A 17289-nucleotide genomic window follows, 5' to 3' on the forward strand; every position below is an offset into this window, starting at 1 on the left:
GAGCCACTGGGATTACAGCTGTGGGACACCACATCTGACACTAAACTTTAGTATTTCCAAATTTGCTACCATGAACTCATTGCACTCTACATTTCTAGCCCAAGTCCATATTTCTACTTTAATTGGATTATTATGTTCTACAATCATAATTGCCATTTGTTATAAACAAATTGTCATCAAAATTCAAAAGAAATAGTAATACTCCAACAAAATTAAAAGGAAGAAAATTCGGGGCAAAAATAAATTTTACAAAAGGAATCATTGCATGACTACAACCCCAAAAAAGAGAACAGAACACTCCTAAGATGAAGGTCTCTTTCAGAATGATGAATTTTCTCTCCATTTTTCATCGCTGTCTTAGAAGGATCTAGGTAGACACACATAAGATTTCAGAGTATGTCCTGAAACCAGAAAAAAGTCTACCTAAAGTATAGATGTTATTCCTTATGATAGGAAATCTCAACAATTATATGAATTTGGTACTTTTCACTGAGCCAGGTAGAACAAGAAGGTTGAAGAGGCCTGGCGAGACCAAAGTATCTAATGAAGGAAACTGCTTGGAAGAGTAATAACGCATCAAGCTCTAGATCTAAGCTTCGGTTACATAGAAGGGTAGCACTATCAGAGAACTCCACACAAAGGAGGGCAGAAAACCCACACACCAAAACCATGAGTGATGCTAGGTATTTTAGAAAGGCGGAGACACAACAATCAGTAACATCAGAAACAATAAATCTTATACACCTGTCTGTACCTCAAGATGCCCCTCCCTCTAATACAACTGACTCAACATTAATAGTGTCTGTGTTTACACTGCCTTCTTTCCAGAAGGAACTAATCCACAGAAGCTAAGGTTTTAGCATACTAAGCAAACAATGAAAAGATAATAATCTCTATTTTCTTCTTCCAGGTCAATACAGAATACAATGATAGTCATCTCATGTCATTGTAGATCATTTTCTTGTTCCACAATTTCCTCATGGCATTTTTCACTTCTGCATTCCTCAGTGTGTAGATCAGAGGGTTGAGCAAAGGTGTTACAATGGTATAAAACACAGCTATCATTTTATCCACTGGGAAAGTGGTTGCAGGTTGTGTGTATATAAATATGCAAGGGCCAAAAAACAAGATGACCACAATGATGTGAGGGATGCAGGTGGAGAGGGCCTTTCTTCTCCCTTCTGCACTGTGGTTCTCAGAGAATGCAAGATGATGATGTAGAAGAACATTAGCATGATGAAACTCACTGTACAAATGGCCCCACTGTTGGACACCAGGAGTAGCTTGGTCACATATGTGTCTGTACAAGCAAACTTCAACAATGGCTGCAAGTCACAAAAATAGTGGTCGATAACATTGGGACCACAAAAAGGCAAATGCAAGGCAAGAAAAATCTGAGCTAAAGAATGTACACAGGACCCCACCCAGACCACAGCCACCAACACACTACAGACTTGGCGGCTCATGATGGTCATGTAATGCAGTGGCTTACAGATGGCCACATAGCAGTTAACGACCATGAGGATGAGGATGGAAGATCTCCAGGCAACCAAAGAAATGGAATGTAAAGACTTTTATCATGCCCTCACTGAAAGAAATAGTGGTCTTCTTTGAAAGGGCATCCACTCTCATTCTAGAAGCTATGGAAGTAGAGAAGCAGGTATCAGATAAGGATAAATGGAAAAGGAAGAAGTACATCAGACTGCTGAGTGCCCGACTGGTCTTGATGGTGGTGATAATGATCAAGTTACCCAGCAAAGTCCCCAAATAGAAAAGCAAAAATGTGACAAATACTATTTTCTTCCTAAATGGATCCTTTGTCAACCCAAGTAGGACAAACTCAGTCACACTATTGTTCAGCTGCATGATTTCATGAATGAGGGGCAGGTGTGAGATGGTTAATTTGTAAAAGTAAAGGAATAATTCATAATGTGCTATGTAATGTAATAGAATGTTTTAACAAAAATTATATTTCTCATCAGGGACCCTCTGTCTTTGTTTTCTTTTTGTTTTCTTTTCTGTTTTCTTTCTTCCTTTCTTTTTTTCTTTTTCTTTTTTTCTTTTCTTTCTCTTACTTTTCCACTGAGCTAGATCCTAAGTGTGCTTTTTTTTAATTTTGAGACAGGGTCTCGTTAAACTGTTGAATGTCTAAATTGTTAAGTCTGGCCTCAAACTTGCCATCTTCCTGATTCAGACTCCAGAGTCTCTGGGATTACAGGCTTGCACTACCATGGCCAGCTGTGTTTCTTAATAACTCACTTCAGCACACATTTCTCAATTTTATTAACCAATTCATTAAATTATGAGTATCAAATATTCTTACATATGTAATGCTTTCCCATAACCTTCTTCATACACAAATGATGCTTAGTTTTGACATGATTCTGATCAATTTTTTGCCAAATTAATGTAAAATTAAGAGGTATGGATTAATTTAATAATAACTTCATTATTTTGATAGTAAATATCAGGACGCATGTTTCACAAACATATGACTAACTATTTATATATATCTGACTACCTCAGAGTTTCATAATACAAATATTAAGCCAAAAGCTAACTGTGACCATATAAAGAGCATTTGGAGTCTCTTGGTTATGTTTAAATGAAATGGTATCAGAGCAAATGATTATTCATTATTCATATTGTTCTCAAGGAAGTTTTTAGCAAAAGATGTTTAGAACTGGAGTGGTTTGGAGGGACATCATCAGGCAGCTGGCATAGGACCAGATCATGTTTGTAATCCCAAGATCACAAGTAGAATTTTTATTATTCAATCTGAAAACTCCATGTTCTCGGAACAGACCAGAAATCCAAAAAAAGGAAGTTATGTTGTTTTAGAGAAGAGGAATAGTAGATACTACCTGACTTCTTAGGTTTGTTTCTGTTCTGCACAATGATTATTCAATTTTGAAATGGCACTTCTAAAGTTATTTTAATGTGAGTGATAATATTATCATGGATTTCATTTTCAAGAGCAAAACCTCTTCTCTAGAACCTTCTTGTCAAATGGACTTAGCAGACTGATATAGGGAAGTAAAATCATAAACTGAAGTCCAAGTTACTTAAATGCAGTATGGAAGACATATTTGGTCCATTATGTTCTCCCTATCCCCATCTATACTGTCCATATGTTGTGTTGAGGGTTGTGAATTGTCCAGAGGATGGGGGTATGATAGAGAGAAGAGACACAAAACTACCTTTAGGTAAATTTTTCCCATATCTTGGTGAATTTTCTTCTTCTCAATACACTTAAAATGTCCAAAATCAAATCAAAGATTTGATTGACTCTGCAATCTTTGGAAAGGATCCTAAACTATAAAGAATCTGAGTTGATCACTCTGGTGATGTGTTAATCATCACAAGAAGCTAATTCTTTCCTTCACTTGTTTGAAAGAGGTTTCCATCATGAAATGTTCGTACTTGAAAATGCAGTAGGCCTTGAGAGCATGAAAATGTGAAAGACTTTGAACCTCCAATAGTCCTTGGTTTTAACCACTCCTTTGAGCATGTAACTTTTGATTTATTTCTTACCAATCCCTTTAGACTATAAATTGCGAGAACAAGCTTGTTTGTGTTGTACAGTTAGACATGGATTTTTAAGATTAATTAAGGATAATGAATACATATGATTTAATTAATTGGTAAAGGTTGCAGACCTTTATCACATATTTACTCAATAGTTAAATCAATAACCAATAAATCAATAACCAATAGCCATCTTTATTTCTGGAGCTCTATTTCTAGCTATTTCAATCATCTTGGATCTTTAAGATTCAACTGTATAAAAGCTTCCTTCAATGATTGCCAAATGATAAAGTACATTATTTCTACTCCTTATGGCTTTTATTCATATCTTTTTCTTTTCTCTTTTTTCTTACACACATTATGTATATGCATTTTGTACTCTCCTTCCTGGAATGAATATATTGGAAATATAACTGTTCTCAGGATAGTTTTTCCACTGTATCAAACCCAATATCTTATCCAATGTCTTACATATGTAAGTGTCCATTAAGTTTGTAGGTGCATTTTCTAAGTTGAACAGTCTTACTTTTTAAAATATAATATGTATCTGATTATTTTAATACTCTTCTGATTGCAAAACAGATTCATGTCATTAATTTTCTGTGGCTTTCTAACCATTATGTGTGGTAGAAAAAAACAAATATGATTCAAATATTTTTAAAAGGCATCAAATAACATGTAGAATCATCCCCACAACCTAAGTAAAAATTGTGGTCTGCACAGTACCACCCTTTATGAATGGCGCAGGGACTCTGACACCCATTGAATGAGCATTCATCCTAAGAATTTGTTGTTATATATTATGGACCCATAAACCTTAAGAGACGCAAGGAGCAATGTGACATTTTTCACATCCTTGTGCTACTGAGGAGCAGTTTTCTGGGTGTCTATGAATATGACACTATGTCCTCCCCACCCCCATAAGAGAGTGGTAATACCTTCTATCAGATTCTCAAAACAAACACAAAATGGGTCACAAACTTCTGGAGAGAAAACAGTACCAGTGACATAATATTCTTCTAGTAACTGCTGTGCTTACCTCAGTTCAACAAATAAGACTGGCCAACTTTAGCATGGATACACTGGTCCAAACAAGTCAACAGTGTGTTGTTGTTGGAGGTAATTAATGGACTGGAGCTGAAACAAAGCAATCAAGAAAAGACGGATGAGGATGGAAACACTATTTGATCCTTCCAAGCCAAAATGAGGGAGCGACATAATCTACCCTCCTCGAGCTCCTCATTCTGTAACTCAGTCCCATGATCCCTGCTGTCTGGTCAAGAGATGCCCAGCTGAGGAGCAGAGGCCATCAAAATCTCAATGCCATTGCTTACACTTTGTAAATCTGGTTGCCTTAACTGTCATGAAATTAATGTTCAATTGTTCCTCTTTCAAAGTCTTACCAGAGAGAGAACAGGAACATTATGGAGGAGGCAGGGTAGATAAAGTGACAAAAACAAGCTGGGGAGGGACAAACAATGAGGAAAAGGGAAAAGTTACCCAAAGTATTTTCAGGATCACCCATATTACATATATGGCATGTTTTATTTCACTCTCAACATATATTTATGTTTCCATGAAGTATTATGCTATTATATGTTGCATTGTATAATATACTAAAGTCATATTTTTATATTCTTTTTATATAGTGTGTATTATATTTAATCTCATATTCGTGTTTGCTCTGATTGTTCTCTGAGTAGTTATTCAGCCTCTCAAACTAAATCTTAGATGTAAACCAATTACAAATTAGGTTCTCATGAGGTCATTTAAGAAGAAGTCAAGGAGTAATATTTTCTTGTTGTGAAATACAGCATTTTATAACTATCAGTTGAAGATGAAAAAAATTACATCCTCCAGAATCTTGACCAGGTCACTACTGTCTGCTAACCTTTTGTTTGTTTATCAGGCATAATCTCTTCCAATATTCTGGTGCCTTATTGAGCACTTACTGAGGGGTTATCTTGCCTAGCTGCCTCACATGAAAAGCATTTGGATACTTTTCTATGCTCTGCCATCTCAGAAAGTTATGATAAATTTTAGCACATGGAATATATCCTTCTCTTTCAACACAAAATTGATGGCTTTTATCTACCTGATGCCTACAAAGTATCTGTTGCGTTCAAAGGATAGTTTTTATCCAAATGCTTTTTTCATTAAGTTTATTTTCTTCATTATCATTAAATCTTAAAAACTTGGGTTATTTATTTTTTAACCTCTATGTTTTCCAAAGGGTGTGGGAATGATAGTGTTACTAGAAATATGCAAATATATTAAATTACCCTGTAGTAATAACTCTCTCAACTCAAAAAGCAGAAATAATGTGTCACTTACCAATTAGAGGAGTTCTGAATTAGCATCATCTGCCCCCTTTCGAAAGTAGCCTTTCCATAGAATACTAAAAGAAGAAAAAAAAGTTATTTCTAATTCCAGAGGGAATTATTAGCACAAAAAATGTAATATATTACATCTTAAAAAAGTATTATTCCTTAAAGTCTCTAAAGTTTCCCTTATTTTTATAATGAAAAACATCTTGGATGCTATCAAAAGTTAAATTTAGGTTTGCCCATTTAGCTTGTAAGAAAAGCAAGTCAAGCCTCCTCATACCCCAGAACCAGATGGAAAGAAGGGTGTGGAGGTGCCTCAGTAATCAAAGGCACCAGGGAAAGAATAATAATGAATGTGTGTGGAACAGAGGGTGATAGAGAACAGGAAGAAGAAAAAGCAGTGCGACTGGTAAAAGAGAAATCTACTCACCAAGAAATGGGTCTGCTCCCTCCAGTGTCCTAAGTTACCACTGCCTGTCTCAGGGGAACTGTTCTAGAGCCTGTGATGCACTTGTAGCATATTAGCAAAGTGTCACTCAAAGAAAGCAGTGTGGTACCCTCAAACCAGAGGCTCTATTCCATAGGCTACAAACTCATCTTTCAAACGATTCTTAGGCATATACCTAACATGTGGTCTGAGGATTAATATATATACACCAAGTTAGTACTGAAACTCATATTTAAAAAAAATTCATTTAATTTGTTTCTCTAACTCATGTCAGTAAAGATAAAAAAAACTTAAGGAATAAATCTAATTGAGATAATTTTACTTCAACAAATATGATTACAAAATAGTGTTTATAATGAAAATTACATCTTTTAATTTAACTATAAATTTATATAAGTATAATTACCCTGAAGTAGGTGTAAACAATAGCATTTCTTACAAGAGCAACTAAAATTCACATAAGATCAGCAGCTCTCTCAGATCACGTGTTTAGTACCTTCAGTACTGAGTGCTCTGCTATTGAGTGTCTCAATCTGTATTTTTACCTCTTACCACACATTTTGCTTCTACTAGGATGAATTCAAAACCAGAGAGTTCTAGAGGTCCATGATGATGATGAGGCTCTTTCCAATGGCTGAATACTGGTATCTTGGGTTGTGGTGCTTAGAATTAACAGTAAGGCTGTGAGGTCAAATTGAAACTCAGCTAGCATGGGATACATGAGCATAAATGTTTAGTAGACAGTTCAATATTTTTAAAAGTATGAATTTAAAGTCAGTACTGAGAAAACTGATTTGGAAACCATTCTTTGTAAATAATATTTTAAATCATAAATTAAATAAAGTGGCTCAAAGAAGCATACATTTTAAAGAATCCTTGAAGGAACTTAGGAGTCACAATGAAAGAGTCATGATAAGATCATGAACATGTATCCTCATGGAACCTGGAGAAATAGACTCCCAGGAGGGAGTAAATTAATTTTCTGCATAACACCACATAAGTTCTACTGTCTGAAACACACATGCAAGTCCTGATTGAAGTTGATCAAGACCTAGAGAACTTTAAAACAGGACAGTGTTGTGTAACGGCTGGAAACAAGGAAAGAATTCTTATTTTATTCCTTAAATTCTTAAGAAATTCTGCAAAGTATAAATGCATATTGCTCACACCACCAAATTAACCATAGTATGCATTTATAAACTATAACCTAGAGTAGGAAATTAATAATCAATTGTTTAGTAAGTGAAAGAACCAATAAAACAAATAAACCAAATTAAAACATATTTGATGATAATGTATAATTATTCCTTCAGAAAAACTATTTCCTTAAAGGTAAATGAAATAAACTCTTCTGATTCTTTCCAAACTGCAGAAGTACTAATCTTAAAAACAGCACATGAAGTAAGTGCAGGTTTTGGGGACACCTACAAATGTTCCTCTAGAAATTTCATTCAGATAGTTGATTTAGAAGCAAAAGGAACAGAACTGGAAAATATAAAATGGGATATTGAAGGTATTAGGTTGTTTCTATAATGGAGTGTGATATTTTTCATGATGTACAGTTGAAAGGCAGAATCAACAAGGATAATGAATTCAAATATTGGAACACTTTTGTAGATGCAATCAGTCTGCTTCACAGAGATGGCTAAAGACAAATTGCTAAAATTTATTCAATGAACCCTGGTGGTTTACACCTAATAGAAGTCCGGTTTCTTCTTCGATGGATGAAAACTGATTTTTCTCTAAGAAACCACAACTTCTTCATATTCAGTACGTAGGTTTGGGTCCTATTATCTCCCATGGATGGGAATATGACTCCTATGACTCAATCAGAAAACATTTTCCCAGGACTATAAATCCAGTATCAAAGGAGAAGCAAACTCAATACTTAGTTTGTTATTGAGAAAAGTCAAGAAAGTCATTTTTTCTCCCCCATTAATAGAGCTTCTGAGAGGACAGACCAGACGAGCAGAAAGAGCTGATCAAATGTGGAACCCCAAGAGGGAGCAGAGCAACAAACCATCAGAAGAAACAATGCTAACTTTAAAATGTCTGTAGAAATCAGCCATTTCCAGACTATTTTAACATCTTTACTTCACTTATTTGTTATTGTTTACAATAAAATAAAAAAGTATAATTTAATGGAAAAAAATAAAAAGTCTAGCCAAATAGAATTAGATCTCCCATTTGGAAAATGATAATGAGATGTACTGTCTTTATTGTTTTACTGGTTTGTTATGCAATTGAAAAATAAAATAGATGAATTTTCAGAACATTGAGTCTTACCTCCTACCTTCTAATAGAAGACTATATGCAGATACATTTGTCTATAAGAAACAACTTAAAGTAAATATTCAAAGTGGTTGTCTAATCAAAGATTTGTCTTCATACTGTTTCACAATTTAAAAACCTAAATGATGAACTTGCTGATATTCAAAAACTTGCAGCTATGTGCCAAGTGGTTCTCTAGGGTGTAATTTCCTAGATATATAAACTATTTGTAGGTGATGACAATGATACATTCCTTAGATTGGTCCAATTTACAGATCCCTTGAAACCAGCTTTGACTGCTGGCCAGAGAAGCTGGTAAGGGAAAAGAGCATTCCCTGAGGTGAATGGCAAGCTGTGGTCAATGGCTCCTTCCAACATGGTCCCTTGGTCTCCAAGGCTGTTGAAATGCTTTAATTATTCAGAATATTTGCTGCCAAAACCATTTCTACACTAACAGGTACTGTTGTTTTTCAATTCTCCAGTGATAACTTCTAGCAGCCAACAGTTTCTGGCAAGAAGCTTTGGAGCTGAAACCTACTAATGAACTATTGAAAATGGGTCCTACTAGTAGGCTCCAATTCCCTCAACACAGGAAAAGATTCTCTGAAGTCATTAAATCAGTGACCAGCATGACATTTCTGCCTCCAATGTCTGGTCTCTTCAAGAACTGTCTCTAGGACCTCTTTCCATTCTCCCTGACCATAAACTCATGCCAATTCTCTGCCTCTGCAAGAGCATCTTCCTGAGATGACTCTCTTCTCCATCCTCACTCAAGACTTGCATGTCCCTTGGAATTTTCCATTGTTTATATATACAGCATCAGGGAACACCTTCATAACAAGCAGACAATTGTTTCTCAAATTTAAGTTCCTGGTGACAGAATAGGGAAACCCTGAAGTTCAATTTCATCCTTTGTTTCCAAAGTGTCACTTAGACCTCAACATTTGACAGGCCAAAGAGATAAATGCCTACATGATAGTTATTTCTGACATGCAGAAATACAACGGTATAGGTTACCATCATATCTAATCTGTATGATGTCACTCTTATTACTAGTCATTCATGTAAGATTCATTGGCAATACATGAATATTCACTCTCAAGTATTGGTAAATATTACAGATGTAACTTGCGGAGAATATTTTCCTTGTTTTATTTTTCTGTTTTTGTTTCCTTTTGGATACAAATCATTAACCAGATTGACACTCTTATAATGTGAATAATTACAACATGAACCTCTTTCCTGAAATGCAAAAACAGGCAGGATAGCCACAGCTGTAACTGATGGTACATCACATTAGGGCCAAATATTACCAGTATCACACACAAAATGAAATTTTGCAATCTTTTCTTCCTTCACTTTGTTAAACTTAACACCTAATTGATACAGAATGGAAGCCTGTTTTATCTTTCTGTAATAAACTAATAATATTACCTAGTAGGGCTTTTGTAGTTCTGTCCTATCTGTGTGGGTGCTATAGGTTTCAGCAGATGACTCCCCAAAAAGTCAGGTATTAAGACTTGGTCTCAATCTGTAGCACTATTAGGAGGTGGCAGAACTTTTAGAAGGTGGGGCCTAGTGGAATAAATTAGGTCAATGTGGATGTGGCCCTCAATGGAGTGTTGGGACTTAGGCCCATTCCTTCCTCTGCTTTCCTTTTGCTTTAAAGATGGCAAACATGAATAGTCCTCCTCCAACACCTGCTCCCACCATGATGTACTGTATCACCACCTGCCTACAGCAACAGGACCAAGAAAACATGGACTGAGACTTTCAAAACTATAAGCCAAAACAAACCTCTCCTTTTAAATTGATTATCTCAGGTATTTTGTCAAAGTAATGCAAAGTTGAAAAACAAAGAGCATGTACATGCACTGAATCACACACATGCACACACACACACACACACACACACACACACATATACACAATCCCCTAAATTTATGAATTTTTGAACTTATATAGAAAATCTTCACCATTAGAAGGAATCTGGAAAAATTATTTTATTGAGATGTTGGAGATATGTTTCCAGGATAGAGCAAGGATGAGAGAGAAGAGAAACAACATTTAGAAACATGATAATTGATGCTATAACAAAATACATGATGCTAGGTATTTTATACAGTAAACAGATTTATCTGGAAGTTGAAAGTTCCTTATTGGGTGGCTCTATCTCTTTGGCCTCTGGTGAGTGCATCAGGACAATGGCAGAAGCCTATACAGAAGAGATTACATAATAAAACAGGGAAACAGATTCATGTATCAGGTTTGTTCTCTTCCTAATAACCCATTCTTGTGGGATCTAACTTACTCTGTGTAATCAGCATTATCTTTTCCAATGATGATGCTACTATAACCCAAATACCTTGCTCCAGACATTATCTCTTCAAGGCTTCACCACCTCCCAATACCTCCACAGTGAGGACCTAGTTTCTAGTACATGCACCCTTAGGGGACACACCCAAGCCATATCCAAACCATGCCCTGGATTAGTGTAAAAATGCACAATCACTGGGAAGCTGAAAAATAAGCTCTTTATCCCTGAGATCTATGGATGATTTAAGTACTAGTTATTAGCCACTAATGTTTCCAATATGACTTCTTTGGATTATTTTGCAGCAGAATATGCTACAATAAATTGATCTAGGGATTTCAGCTATTGTGGAACTAAAAGTCATCAAGGAGAATGTTCTTGCTGTGTAGCATCAAGGAAAGGTGCTTGCACACCTGACTACATAGGAAGATGACTGTGATATCAGTGGTATATGGCTGAACCAGCATGGTGTGTCTGGAGTCCATCTGTGAGCACACTGTGTGGAGGGGCAGCCCTCTGGGAACATGGGATGAGAGAGGCACTCATTAGGTCCTAGGAACCCACAATGAAAACACTGTCAGTCTGAAGAGGACTTTGAACACTCCTTCATCATCCCAGCTGTCAAAGAAAACAAAACCAACTGTACTCAGATGTAAGCCAAAACCATTTTGTCTTCAGAGTTGTCATATTGTTTATTTTATTGAAATTAGTTAAAAAATACAATTTGCTGTGTACTCTTTCATATACATTTTGAATACTTTCTTGTTGCTGATATTTTCATATGACAAGTGGATATTCTGTTTTGTTAATTCATCACTCCTCAATATTGGGATTTTCTAAATTGTGCTTGAAGGATTCCCAGCCTAAATGAAGTAAATAAATAAAATTATTAAGGGTCACTTTTGTTAATTTTACAGCTGCTACAAATAAAACATATAAATATTACAATTTTATCTATTCTAGCCACTATTATTCCCCTTGATTAAAATACTTCAATATTTAAAAACATTTTTCTGTCTCTTCTGAACTCAATAAAAGTATTAGAATCCCTGCCTGGAGCAGCAGCTGACACATGTAAGCACGTCTGCATTTCGGTTTTGCAACCCATCCTGTAATTTGATATACTCCATCCTAAAATTTCAAGGAAGAAAAGTTACCTATGAACAATGAAATTATTAAACAAATTGTACAATAATAGTGTATATAGGAATGCACTATTCCATCAAAATTGTTGAATAATATATTCTTCCAGGAATTTGAGATATCATCTTATCTTTATTCAAAATACAATACCTACTTTTTCTAATTTAGGAGTTTGTGTTCAGTTTCACTCTTATGTCTATCCTGGTGCTAATACCATGTGTTGATACTCATTGCAACTTTTTTTAAAACAACACAAATACCTCTCCACCTTTTTTCATCTACAGTTACTCACCCATGTTTTGCAAATTTGTTTTCAATTTGAACAAACATGTCTAGTATTTTACTGGAGAAATGTTGGTATTTTACTGGAGAAATTTTTAATGTGTAGATTGACTTGTGGAGAGTTAAGATCTTTAGGATGTTGATGTCTCTGAACACAAGGCAGGATTAATGACATGAAATGGAAGAATTTCTGGAGCTCCCAGAAGACCTGAACCAGGCTGTGTTTCTAACCCACAAAAAAACTAATATGAGGAAATTGTATTTATTTGGGTTTGTGTCCATGTCCTCTATTCTGTACCATTGATCTACCTGTTTATTTTGGTGCAAATACCATGCCGTTTTTGTTACTATTGCTTTGTAGTATAGTTGAAGTTCTGATATTGTGATACCCCCTGTTTCACTCTTCATGCTAAGGATTGCTTTAGCTATTCTGGGTTTCTCATTCTTCCAGATGAATTCCATGATTGCTTGCTCTATTTATGTAAGCTACATCATTGGGATTTTAACTGGAATTGCATTGAATCTGTATAACACTTCTGGTAGTATGGCCATTTTGACAATATTAATTCTGCCTATCCAAGAACATGGGAGATCTTTCCATCTTCTAAGGTCTTCCTCCATTTCTTTCTTCAATGTTTTGTAGTTTTCATTGTAGAGATCTTTTACCTCTTTGGTTAGATTGATTCCCAAGTATTTTATTTTTTCTGAGGCTATTGCAAATGGAGTTGTTTTCCTCATTTCCCTTTCAGATGTTTCATTGCTTGTGTATAAGAATGCTTTAGATTTATGTGAGTTGATTTTATAGCCTGCAATTTTGCTGAATTCGTTGATGAGGTCTAGACATTTTCTGGAGGAGTTTTTTGCATCCTCTAAATATAGAATCATATCATCAACATATAGTGACAGCTTAAGTTCCTCTTTTCCTATTCATATCCCCTTAATTTCTTTAGTCTGCCTAATTGCTCTGGCTAGAGTTTCAAGGAAAATGTTGAGTAGAAGTGGTAAAAGAGGATATTCCTGTATTGTTCCATTTTTAAAGGGAATGGTTTCAATTTTTCTCCATTAAGAATGATGTTGGCCATGGGCTTAGCATAAATAGCCTTTACAATGATCAGGGATGTTATTACTATCCCTACTTATTCTAGTGTTTTGAGCATGAAAGGGTGTTGTATTTTGTCAAATGCTTTTTCTGCAATTGAAATAACCACATGATTCTTATCCTTAAGTCTACTGACATGATGGATTATGTTTATTGATTTACAGATATCAAACCATCCTTGCATTCCAGGGATGAACCCCACTTGATCGTGGTGCACAATTTTCTTAATATGTTTTTGGATACGGGTTGCCAATATTTTGTTAAGGATCTATATTCATCTATATTCATCTATATTCATCAAGGATATTCGTCTAAAATTTTCTTTCCTTGATGTGTCTTTGTCTGGTTTGAGTATGAGGGTGATATTAGCTTTATAGAATGAGTTTGATAGGGTACTCTCCTTTTCTATTTCCTGGAATACTTTGAGAAGTATTGCAGTGAGTTCTTATTTGAAGGTCTTGTGCAACTCACCTGAGAATTCGTCTGGTCCTAGGTTGTTCTTGCATGGTAGGTTTTTAGTGGCTTCTTCTATTTCATTGCTTTATATCGATCTGTTTAAATTGTGTGTCTTCCTCGTTTAGTTTGGGAGGAGCATATGTCTCTAGAAATTTGTCAATAACTTCAGTAGTTTCTATTTTGTTGGAATACAGATTTTCAAAGTAACTTTCTCATTATGTTATGTATCTCAGTGGTGTCTGTCATGATAATTCTTTTCATCAAAAATTTTAGTAATTTGAGTTTTCTCTCTCCTTCTCTTTGCTAGTGTGGCTAAGCGTTTGTCTATTCTGTTTCCTTTTTCAAAGAACCAACTTTTTTTTTTGTCAATTTATTTTAATTGTTCCTTTTGTTTCAATTTCATTGATTTCAGCTCTGATTTTAATTATTTCCTGTCCTCTACAACTTTGCATTTATTCTGTTCTTCTTTTTCTAGGGCTTTGAGCTGTAATGTTAGGTTATTTAGTTGTTGACTTTTCATTCTTTTCTGGAATGCGCTCCATGCAATGAGTTTTCCTCTTAGTACCAATTTCATATTGCTCCAGAGATTTTGATATGTTGTATCATCATTCTCATTGACCTCTAAGAATTTTTTTATCTCCTCCCTGATGTTTTCTGTTATCCATGTTTCATTGAATAACATATTATTTAGTCTTCAGGTGTTGGAGTAATTTCTGTTTTTTATTTTGTCATTGATTTCTACTCTAAGTCAATTATGTTCTGATAGAACACAAGGCAGTATCTCTATTTTTTGCATTTCCTAAAGGCTGCTTTGTGGCATAACATATGATCTATTTTTGAGAAGGTTCCATGTGCTGCTGAGAAGAAAGTGAATCTGCTCAATGATGGATTGAATATTCTATATATGTCTATTAAGTCTAGTTTATTGATTGTGTTATTGAGTTCTATGGTTTCTTTGGTTGGATTTTGTTTGGAAGATCCATCTAGTTCTGACAGCAGTGCATTAAAGTCACCCAGAATTATTGTGTTGTGGCCTATTTGATTCCTGAAATTGAGAAGGGTTTGTTTGATATAGAAGAATGCACCATTGTTTGGGGCATAAATATTTACTCCTTTCATCTTCCGGATCTATGGTTCCCTTAAGCAGTATGAAATGTCCTTCTTTATCCCTTCTGTCTAACTTTGGCTTGAAATCTACTTTATCTGATATAAGGATGGAAACCCCCACTTTTTTCCTGAGTCCATGAGAGTGGTAGGTTTTTTCCCATCCTTTCACCTTTAGTCTGTGGATGTCTTTTTCTATGAGATGAGTCTCTTGCAGGCAGAATATTGTTGGGTCTTTCTTTTTAATCCATTCCGCCAGTCTATGTGTTTTCACTGATGAGTTTAGGCCATTAATGTTCAGGGTTATTATTGATATATGATTTGTATTCCCAGTCATTTGGCTTATTTTTGGTTTTTAAGTTGGCTTGGTTTCTCCTTTGAGTGGTTTTTCTCTAAGGTAGTTCCTCCCTTTGCTGACCTACATTGTTGTTTTTCATTTTATCCTCATGGAATATTTTGTTGAGAACATTCTGTAGTGCAACCTTTCTATTTATAAATTCTTTTAACTTTTGTTTATCATGGAAGGATTTTATTTCATCTTCATATCTGAAGGTTAGTTTAGCTGGGTATAGGATTCTTGATTGGCAATCATGTTCTTTCAGAGCTTGAAATATGCTGGTTCAGGCCCTTCTAGCTTTTAGATTCTGGGTTGAGAAGTCTGCTGCTATCTCTATTGGTGTCCCTCTATATGTAATCTGCTGCTTTTCTGTCACGGCCTTCAAAATCCTATCTTTATTTTGAATGTTAGTCATTTTCATTATAATGTGCCTTGGTGTCAATCTGTTCTGATTTTGGGCATTTGGTGTTCTGTAAGCCTCTTGAATTTGATTTTCCATTTCATTCTTCAGGCTTGGGAAATTTTCTGATATTATTTCATTGAATAGGTTGTTCATTCCTTTGGTTTGTATCTCTGTGCCTTCCTCAATCCCAATAATTCTTAAATTTGGTCTTTTCATGATGTCCCATAGTTCTTGGAGATTCTGTTCATGATTTCTTACCATCTTCTCTGTTTGGGCAACTTTATTTTCAAGATTGAATATTTTGTCTTCATTGTCTGAGGTTCTGTCTTCCTAGTGGTCTAGTCTTTTGGTGATGCTTCCCATTGAGTTTTTTATTTGGTTTATTGTTTCCTTCATTCAAGGATTTCTGCTTTTTCTTTTTTCCTTTTGAGAATCTCTATCTCTTTGTGGAAATGATCTTTTACTTCCTGCAGTTGCTCTTTGAACTGCTTATTGGTATTATCATTCATTGCCTGCATTTGCTCTCTTATCTCATCCTTTGCTTTACAAATCATCTTAATCATGTATAATCTGAAGTCCTTTTCTTACATTTCTTCTACCATACTGTCATTGGATTCTATTAATATAGAATCTATATTTGTTTGGATCATTCTCTTCCCTTGTTTTTTCATGATGCTCATGTATCTTCCCCTCTAGCAGTGCAAATCTGTGGTATAGCAGATTTCCCCCTATAGGGAATGGAACCACCATTTGATCCAGCTATAACATTCCTTTGCCTATACCCAAAGGACTTAAAATCAGCATACCAGAGTAACACAGTCACATCAATGTTCATAACTGCTCTATTCACAATAGCTAGATTGTGGAATCAACCTAGATGATCTTCAATAGATGAATGGATAAAGAAACTGTGATATATATATATATATATATATATATATATATATATATATATATTATTCAACCACAAAGAAGAATAAAATTACGGCATTCACAGGTAAATGAATGGAGTTGGAAAATATCATGCTAAGTGAAATAAGTCAATCCAAAAGAACCAAAGGTCAAATGATTTCTCTGATAAGTGGATGTTGACACATAATGGGGGTTGGGGGAGAGGCAAGAATGGAGGAAGGATGGACTGTATAGAGGAAAATGAGGACTGGGGAGGGGGTGGTGGCAAAGAAAAGATAATAGAATGGGACAAACATCATTACCCTATGTACATGTAAGGTTACACAAATGGTGCGACTCTACTTTGTGTACAACCAGAGAAATGAAAGTTGTACCCCATTTGTGTACAATGAATCAAAATTAAAAGTAAAATAAATTAAGATAAAATAAAAGAGGACATTTGTAAAAAACTAAATATTAACCTAGGTGCACCAGATATTATGAACTTGAAAAAATAGAATTTTAAAAGTCTTTCTGGCCTCCATCCTGATGTGGTCCCGTTCATCAGTTATGAAAAGAATTAAGAGAATATAGACAAAGGTTATACCATAACCCTCCCTGAAGGATTTCCCAAAGAGATAGCAAGGGAGCCTGCTTCCAATGGTCATCTTGGGAGACACCCCTCA

The 17289-nt window shown here is 35.2% G+C and overlaps 2 pseudogenes across 2 annotated transcripts in view; both read right to left on the minus strand.

Annotated features, from left to right (window-relative positions):
• The window catches only part of LOC306639775 (olfactory receptor 4C6-like), a 288641-nt pseudogene that overhangs the window by 132620 nt on the left and 138732 nt on the right, over positions 1–17289 (minus strand). The gene's annotated exons all lie outside the window — the stretch shown is intronic.
• LOC306638476 (olfactory receptor 4C15-like) overlaps positions 934–17289 on the minus strand; it is a 112731-nt pseudogene continuing 96375 nt past the window's right edge. Inside the window, exon 2 of the transcript in view lies at positions 934–1394. The product of the transcript in view is annotated as an olfactory receptor 4C15-like (transcript). The remainder of the gene's footprint in view (positions 1395–17289) is intronic.

This window comes from Sciurus vulgaris (assembly GCF_902686455.1).
Source record: "Sciurus vulgaris genome assembly, chromosome: 11".
In the NCBI taxonomy this organism is placed as follows: Eukaryota; Metazoa; Chordata; class Mammalia; order Rodentia; family Sciuridae; genus Sciurus; species Sciurus vulgaris.